This window comes from Echinops telfairi, unplaced genomic scaffold, assembly GCF_000313985.2.
Source record: "Echinops telfairi isolate 266 unplaced genomic scaffold, ASM31398v2 ScPeMD7_443;HRSCAF=831, whole genome shotgun sequence".
Lineage (NCBI taxonomy): Eukaryota > Metazoa > Chordata > Mammalia > Afrosoricida > Tenrecidae > Echinops > Echinops telfairi.
Genome location: NW_022104341.1, coordinates 51,691,859 through 51,700,829, shown reverse-complemented (window position 1 = coordinate 51,700,829; position 8,971 = coordinate 51,691,859). Strand labels below are relative to the sequence as shown.

General features: G+C 41.3%; 1 pseudogene; it reads right to left on the bottom strand.

Moving 5' to 3' along the window:
- Window positions 1-340: 340 nt before the first annotated feature.
- LOC101655721 overlaps window positions 341-8,971 on the bottom strand; it is an 18,971-nt pseudogene continuing 10,340 nt past the window's right edge.

Sequence of the window (8,971 nt, the reverse complement as noted above, 5' to 3'; positions counted from 1 at the left end):
GGGGGGACAGAAAGAGAGAGGGGTTAAAAAAACTTAAAAAAACAAAACACCCAAAAGCAGGAGGAGGTATATCATAATTGTGCAGACTGTGGGGGAAAGCGCGATGGCTCATAGAGTGGACGCTTTCTTTTAGGTCGTAGGCACTAACGTGATGCTTTGCAAGAACAGTCTGAGTCAGGGCTGGGGGTACTTTTTCTTTCCGGTGGGTGAGTTTTACCTCGCTAGGCATGTAAGTTTAAAGTCCTCCAAGTTGTGGTGGGCGCCATCATGACGCTGGCGATCCGATTGGGACTTTTTATGCCTCCCAGTGACTGATGGGCTTCAGTTGACAAGCGGCCAACTAGTCCTGGCTGTACTCCTTTGCGGGAATACGCGGAGCCGGGGAGCGGAGCTGGGGCTGGGGAAAGGAGGCCGGACTGGACGCCGGGCTTTGCGGTAGAGCAGCCTGCGAGGCTGCTGGGGCAGTCCTAACGGCTCGGAGGCTGCCCGTCCTCCCCAACGCCTGCTGCTGGCCCGGAGTCGTTTTTGTTCTCTTTTGTTTTGTTTGCAGGGAAAGGTTTATGGTATTTCTGGCGTGTCTGTGCCCGTGTGGAGTGTATGCGCGCAGGAGTGTGGCGTGGAATTGTGCCCGCGCGGATGCGTGCGCGCGACTCTGCGCACGCTGGGGTGCGCGCAGGAGTCTGTGCGCGCGCTGCACGCAGGCGCGCTGGGAGGGATGGGGCGGGTCATCTGCGAGAGTCGGGAAGACTGCAATCAAGTGTTTTAATTGTGTAGCGCCAGGCAGTCCTGTTATGTAAGAGGCAGTTTAACCCGTTTGTGCCTATCGTTTGGGGGTGATCCGCGCATCCAAATCAAGGATGGGCTAAAGTATAGGATTTGCTGATTTACAGGGTTATTATATTTTTCATCAAACTCCAAGGCAGCACGGGCGAGCTGCTTTAGCTGCTGCGCAGACCAGCTACCTGGCTGCCCCACGGAAGCTCCTGCGCCGCTCACCGGACGGCTGAGTCCTGAAACGGAGCGGAGGCTGGGCCAGAGGCTGTCCCCTGGTCTTTTTTTCCTCCTTTCCTTTTTGAACTCATTGCCAGATTCAAGATCCCTTCGCTATTCCGGGCCATTTGCAGATCAATGCGAAAACCGGGCTGCAGTCGATAGCAGTTACACTAATCAATCTGGGTTCAGTGAGGAGTTTGAAAGCAGCGGAGAAGGGAGAGAGGGAAAAAAAAAATCATTGAAAAATAAGCCCCTTCCTCCCCAATGTTTCCATCTCTCCACCCTTATCCCCCTTTAGCAGTCTTCGACGATTTGATTTTCCTGACCCCAAACCTTCTTCCCTCGGAGGAAGCAAATAAGCAAAACCGCAGACATCCCGAACTCCTTTCGTTAACGTTAACAGGGTCCATTGGCAAAGCGCATAGAAGCAATCATCTCTGCAGGGGTCAGCATCCGGCTGCCTCCCAGACTGAGCTCGTTACGAGCAGCTAGGGAGTCGCTGTGCTGGGCAATAGCGGCGCTTGCTGTGATTTGATATCGCGGTGCAAGAGGATATATGTGGAAAGCGAAGGACTCCCCTCACCTGTGACCACCCAGACCGACTGATCGAAGTGCCCCTAACCAGAAGCACCTCCCTGCTGAACTGACACTCCAAGCTTTGCAATTAACGGAGACACTTGCAGCAGGTGTTGCTGATGCTATTAGTATTCAGGTTTAACTCTCATAAACGACTCGGAAATCGAGAGTGCCATAGTATCCAACCGCATTTTGAAACATCAATAAAATGTTAGTCATTTGCGGATGAGTGAAAACATTTTCTTTACCGTCTGGTATGCTGGAGGAATAATTGTCAAATGACAGACTCTCGCTAATATTGATGCCAAATACCTAGATAACACTGTCATCTTGTTAACTGCGTTTTTCTTTCTCATGTGGCACAGTGATAGATAACGCTTAAAATTATCTAGGGCAAAAGTGTTCAGTGGTGTTTAGTATTTTTACTAGAAACGGTCTGGATACCATGGAAGCAGAGAGCAGAGCTTCTGGTGCCCTGGCTCAGTTTGGTGCTGTGTTATGCAGATAGGGTACCAGAGTTTTCTAGTACAAGCTGAGGAAAACATTCTTTGCTAACTGTTGTTTCTAGGAGATCTGACATATTCAGTAGCTACAGGGGAACTAGGGCGAGGGGAGGAGGATTTCCGTGACCACCATTAGATGTATGCAGCAGATTTAACATGTGCAGCAATCCTTCAGGTTTATACACAGAATCTTAAAGCACGATTTTCAGTCCAAGAGTTCCTTTTCTTTTTTCTTTCTTTCAGTCTCTATTCACTGCCACCAAACACTTGGGTGTCACAGAACCTCTCCAAAGAAAGCATTAACTAAACGTAGTTTTAGAGATCGTGGACCATAGGAGTGATTAGATGTATGTAGATCACTAGTGTTTAAAGAGATGGCAAGAAAATCAAGCAGACTAGCCCGTCTTACCAGGTCTATTTCTGTGAAGCTTCTCACTCTCCCTTCCATAGAGTCAATTCTACCTGGTAGTGCCCTCAAAGGGCAAGGTAGAACTTCCCCTGTGGGTTTCCAAGACTGTAACTCTTTACCGGGGTAGAAAGCCTCCTCTTTCTTTCCCCAGAGCAGCTGATGGTTTTGAACTGCCACGAGGGCTCCCAAAGACCTTCTCAGGAGAAAATAAAAATGATTTCTTTTTGTTTAATACGACTTTCTTTTCCTCTCAACCTTTCTAAAGACTAACTGGGAAGGGACTGCCAAGTTTTCTGTATTTGCTTTTGAAATTGTAGACTCCCCCGCCCCACCCCCCCAAAAAAGGTTCAAATCCTGACAGCTAGGGATACCTAGAACAAAGGATAACAGAAGACCAGGAAAGACAACTCCCCATCTCAAAGAGCTCATAGCTTCTTCATAGAACTTATTGTTTTAAATACAAGAAGAGCAAGTGGCATTATTTTGAACTTTTGGGGGGAGGTAAGCACAGTTCTAGTAGAATACTTCCTTGGTCTAAAGCTTCATGAATTGAGACTTCGGAAAATCACTACTTCCTTTGTAATCATGTAGCTCTTTTCTATTTTTAAAGCATAATTTTTGAAGAAATGTGATAACTAATATGGAGTTCATTTGAAAGGAGAAATGTGACAGCAGTTTGTGATAGCTAATTATGCCATAATCTAGATTGATTTATACTTGTGTCTCTCATGCCCTATAGCCTGTATTTTTAATTGTTTGGGTGCTGGAAAGAGTAAGGTTGTAAGGAAGTTTCCTGAATGTCCTTATTTTAATGATCTTGGCTTTTATTCATCAGGATAAATGAGATTTTTATTATAAGAAAAATAGACTATAAATTCACATTTGTTCTTTGATAGAGAGTGAGTCAATTCAGCTTCATCTTTCACACTAATACTGTCTGGCCATGAGAAATTTTAGGCAAGTAGGGTCCCAAGACCTAATAGAAAGAACTAATGAGAGCACTTTGTAATTCTTGAAAGAGTAGGTCAGGGAGCCCTTATAAATAGGACATATGAATAATAGCTCTCTAACTTGGCCCATAATTGATTCTCTATTTGAATTAAGCTGCCTTACACTGCTGGGAGCATCTGGCCAACTAAACTAACCAATCGTGATGATTTGCAGGTCTTCATGAGAACTACAAAGAAAAGGAAGTTCCATATGGGAAAAAGGAATATTCTGCACGAGTGAAATTTTGAGCCAGTGAATTTGTTGTTGTTGTGAGTTCTGTCCTGTACATTAGAGAATGTTCAGTAGCATCCCTCCCGCTGGTGGTGGTAAAGATCTGACAAGGGAGCGGTGAGAACTGGGGGTGAGAACCACCACATTGCAGATTATACTTCTGAGACTATATGCCATTTTGTGACTTGTCAAAAAAATAATAAAGCACATTTTGGGTGAGAACAAAAAAACCCTGTATTCGAATTCTAAAGCAAAAAGAAAAGAAAACCCATTTCCCTGCCTAATCAATTCCATCTCTCCATTTTCTTGCTGTGTATTGAGTGGCGTAGGACACACTGAACATGGATTGCATCCAGAATGAATGTAATGAATGTTGCTGCTGACCATATCATTGCATCTATGAATGAATGATATCTCTGTGGACTATGGTAGACTTGTTGAGATAGCATCGCGATTATGGAACAGGAAATATATTTCTATGTTGTTGGACTTTAAATGCATATAGTTCTGTTTTAAAAGTTGTTGAAACTCGGGCTGTGGTGGATCAGGGAGCTTATGTAAGCCACATTTTAAATGGTAAAAGAAAACATCAGTTTGGGGCTTTTGAATAAAGTAAAGTTAGGTGAACAACTTGTTTTGGATAATAACTTAAATCTGCCTATTCTTCACATAGTGACAATGATACTCGTAAATGGCTATTTAATAAAAGATATTAAAGTAATGTGTCTTACCTATTGAATCATCCTACCTAAAAATAAGATGCTCATAACCTTCATCAATCGCCTTTTAGTTAACAGTGTTTGAATCAATAGTTTGGAGAATAAAAAGAATGTCAGGGTGGGAAAAGGGATGTCTGTAACATAATTTTAAATATCTTCACTTCTTTCAATGATCTTCAAACCATTCCCATTGAATAGCCCTGAAATTTTCACCACATACTTAGTCAGAAAGAGACATCATATGACAAATGTAGGTGGGAATTATTTTTTAAATTCTGAACTTTTTCACATGAGATCATGAGTACAGATTTAACTACATTAAACTGTATTTGCATGAGTTCTTATTTTTTGTTATTTTTGTTATTTAAGATATTCCTGATCTACCTGAAAAGAAATTTTAGGAACATCAAATGTAACTATAAAAAATAAGCAACATGGTTATTATTTTTATAGTAATATCAGTCATGTAAAATCTTACTCTGATTGCAGAGATGTTTATCTAGTATATTTAAAAACCCTACCACAACTTGTTAGTTTTTTTTTCTTCCAGGTATCATTGTAGTAACAATTTCTTCTATAAGAATGAAAATCAGACTGGTCCAAAGGACAATGTGTCTGAAGTGTTTCCAAACCATGCATACAGTTTTCCATGGCTTCTTTCTCCAAAGTGGGAATTCAAGCTCTTCTTTGTTGTCTGTTCTTGGCCTAGAAGCTCTGCTAAAACCCGGAAGAGTTGGACTCACTCAGTGGTTCAACAACGGGTTTGGGCATAGGAGCGATTGTGAGGATGGTGCAGGATTAGTCTCAATTTCATTCTGTTGTGCATAAGGTCGCTATGTGTCAGAACCAACTGACACCTAATAACAAGTCTAAAGAAGTTGGAGATTGAAGATGTCTCAAATGTCTAACTCTTCCAAGATGCTACTTTGCTCCATTTCCTGCTCCCCTCTCCTCCCTTAATTGCATTCCCTAAAATTCCTGTGTTCTGGATCTCCAGAAGGCAATGTGTGCTAGAACCAGAATTTATTCTCCGAAAAGAGTTGCTGTCTTATAACCTACCCTCCTTCAAGTTAAAATCAAAGATCTCCCCAATGAAGCAAATTCAGTAGCTCTACTACAGTGGATTGTTCAGGAAAACAACTTTTAACATGCATATGATGCAGTGGAGAATACCACGGCTTGGGTCAAGAGCAACTTAAGCCTCAAAGTAATATCCTTGCCCTTCAATACACTAAAGAATTCTTGTGCATCAGATTTACCTAATGCAATATATCTTTTTATATCTTGACAGCTGCTTTCATGAGCATTGATTGTGGATACAAATAAGACAAACTCCTAGACAACTTCAACCTTTTCTCCCTTGATCATGATGTTACCTACTGCTCCAGTTGCGAAGATTTTGGTTTTCTTTACATTGAGTCGTAATCCATTCTGAGGGCTACAGTCCTGGATCTTCATTAGCAAGTGCTTCAATTTCAGCACTTTCAGCAAGTAAGGTTGTGCCATCTGCATACCTCGGGTTGTTATAAAGCCTTCCTCCAGTCTTGATGCCACTTTTTTTCTACATATAATCCAGATTCTCTGATGATTTGCTCAATATACAGATTGAACAAGTGTGGTGAGAGCATGCAACCCTGAAGTACACCTTTCCTGGTTTTAAAAATGTATTCCCTTGTTCTGCGCATACAAACCCCTCTGGATCCATGAGTAAGTCCTGAATGAGCACAAGTACATGTTCCAGAATTCTGATTCAAGGTTATCTACAGTTTATTAGAGTCCACAGATTCAAATGCCCTTGCAAAGTCAATGAAATGCAAGTAAATATATTTTTGATATTCTCTGCTTTCAGCCAAGATCTGTCTGATATCAGCAGTGATATCCTTCATTCCACATCCTGTTCTGAATTCACCCTGAACTTCTGGCAGTTCCCTGTCAATGTATTGCTGCAACCATTGTATGATCTTAAGGAAAATTTTACGTGTGTGCAATATCAATGATATTGTTCTACAGTTTGAGCATTCTTTCCTTGGAATGGGCACATATATGGATCTCTCCAAGTCTGTTGGCCAGGTCTTTACCAAACTCCTGGCATAGATGAGTGAGTGCTTCCAGTGCTCCTTTGGCTTTCTGAAACATTTCAATAGATCTTCTATCAAATCCTGAAGCCTTGTTTTTGACTAAGCAAGGCTTGCATTCATTGGGGTGGGTTGGCTCAGGGAGCTTATGTAAGCCACATTTTAAATGGTAAAAGAAAATATCAGTTTGGGACCTTTTGAATAAAAGTGAAGTTAGATGAAAAACTTCTTTTGGATAAGAATTTCAATCTGCCTATTCTTCAAAGAGTGGCAATGAGACTCACAAAATGGCTCCTTCCTTCAGCACCACTGGTTCTTGCTGACATGCAAGAACTGAAATGGTGGACTGTCTAGATATTTCTGAAATGGTGGACTGTCTAGATCTTTCTGGTACAGTGACTCTGTGTATACTTTCCATCTTCTCTTGACGCTTCCTGCATCATTCACCTAAGTGACAGAACACTATTGAAGAAATACTGAAGAGCAAGAATGCTAGTTGGAGGACTAAAGTGTGCCTGACCCAAGCCTTGGTATTTTTAATTGCCTCATATGCATGGGAAAGTTTTACATGGAATAAGGAAAATCTATTTGAGTTGTGGCGCTGGAGAATATCATTGAAAGTACCATGGAATACTAAAAGGACAAGGTGATCTGTATTGGAAGAAGGAAGGCCAGAGTTCTTCTGGAGGCAAGGATAGCAGGACTTCATCTTACATTGTTTGGACATATCATCAGAAGAGACCAGTCCCTGGAGAAAAACATAGTGTTTGGTAAAGTGGAGGGGCGGTGAAAGAGGGGAAGACGTTTGTTGAGATGGACTAACACAGTGGCTACAAAAATTGCCTCAAAATAGGAAAGATTGTGAGGATGGCACAGGGCCTTTCAGTATTTTGATCTATCATGGCATAGAGTAGCTATAAGTCTGAGCTGATTCGATGGCATCTACCAAAAAAACAACAAAGAAAACAAAGTGTATAGCCTGGTTCAGAACTATAATTTATAAAGTACCATGGTTAGAAGGGCCATATTTAACTGACCATAACTCAATTATTTTTGAGTTATTATAATTGGCATAGAAATGAGGTATATATCATATTGTGTAAATTTAGGAAGCCACTATGAACAGAATTTATTTTTAATGTAAATGGATGCTTATTACTCACAAAGCTTTCAAAGCACAGGAATGTAAAAATATGCCCTTTAAAACATGATTATAACACCAACAGTAATTGGCATAATAAAGTCAACAAAGAAAATATACTCTATCTTACTTTGGTGAGTAGCAACTACCATCTCCAAAGCTCATGAGCAGCTTTCTACTGTGTAACTACTTATCTGGCTCTATCCCGAAGGAAGGCAAGTAATGAAAGAGTAAATACATGGAAATAATCTGTTTAATGAACGAATGGATTATGCAACAGTCAGTCAGTCTTCAGGACCCTAAAACTATTACAAGATGCTGTCTTGCTACTCCCATCAGCTGCTCAGAAGGGATAATGTTGCTGTTGCTATTGGGTGCCATTGACTGGGTTCCCACTCACAGCTCCCCTCGGGGCAACCGAATGAAACAATCGTTGCAACGCTGGAGCTTATCATTGCAGCCACCTTGTCAATCCATATTCCCAGGATCTTTCTCCTTTTTGCTGCCCTTGAACTTAACCAAATATGTCCTTTTCCAGAGACAGGTCTCCCTTGATAACATGTCCAAAGTAATTGAGCCGTAATTTCCCATCCTAGCTTCTAAGGTTCTTACTTCTTCCAAGACAGAGTTGTTGTTCTTTTGCCAGTCCATGGTACTTTCAATGGTCTTCACCAGCACCATAATCCAAAAAAATGCATTAATTCTTTTTTCAGGCTTCCTTATTGAATGTCCAACTTTCGCATCCATCTGAGATGATTGAAAATATCATGATTTAGGTGAGGTACATCTTAGTATTCAAAGTAATATACTTGTATTAAATTAACACTTTAGAGTTGTCTTGGGAAACAAATTTACCCAGTGAAATGCATCATTTGATCTCTTAGCTACTGCTTTCATGAGCAATAATTGTGGATCCAGGATGCAGTCCTTGGCAACTTTTATCTTATTTTGGTTTATCATGATATTACCTACTGGGCCAGTTGTGAGGACTTTCTGTTGTAATCCATATCCAAGACTGTAATCTTTGATCTTCATCATCAAGTGCTTCAAATCCTCCTCACTTTCAGCAAGCAAGGTTTTGTTATCTGCATATCACAGGTTGTTAATAAGCTTTCCTCCAATCCTGACATTGCATTTTTCTTCACATAGGCCACCTTTTCTGAAAATTTGCTTAGCATACAGATTGAGTAAATATGCTGAGAGGACACAATCCTAACACACACCTTCCCTGATTTTGACCATGTAGTATCCCTTTGTTAGGTGAGTGCTGCTAGTGCTGCATCAATGCCTTGTTTTGAGCTAATCCCTTCAGTACAGCTTGGACTTCTTCCTGC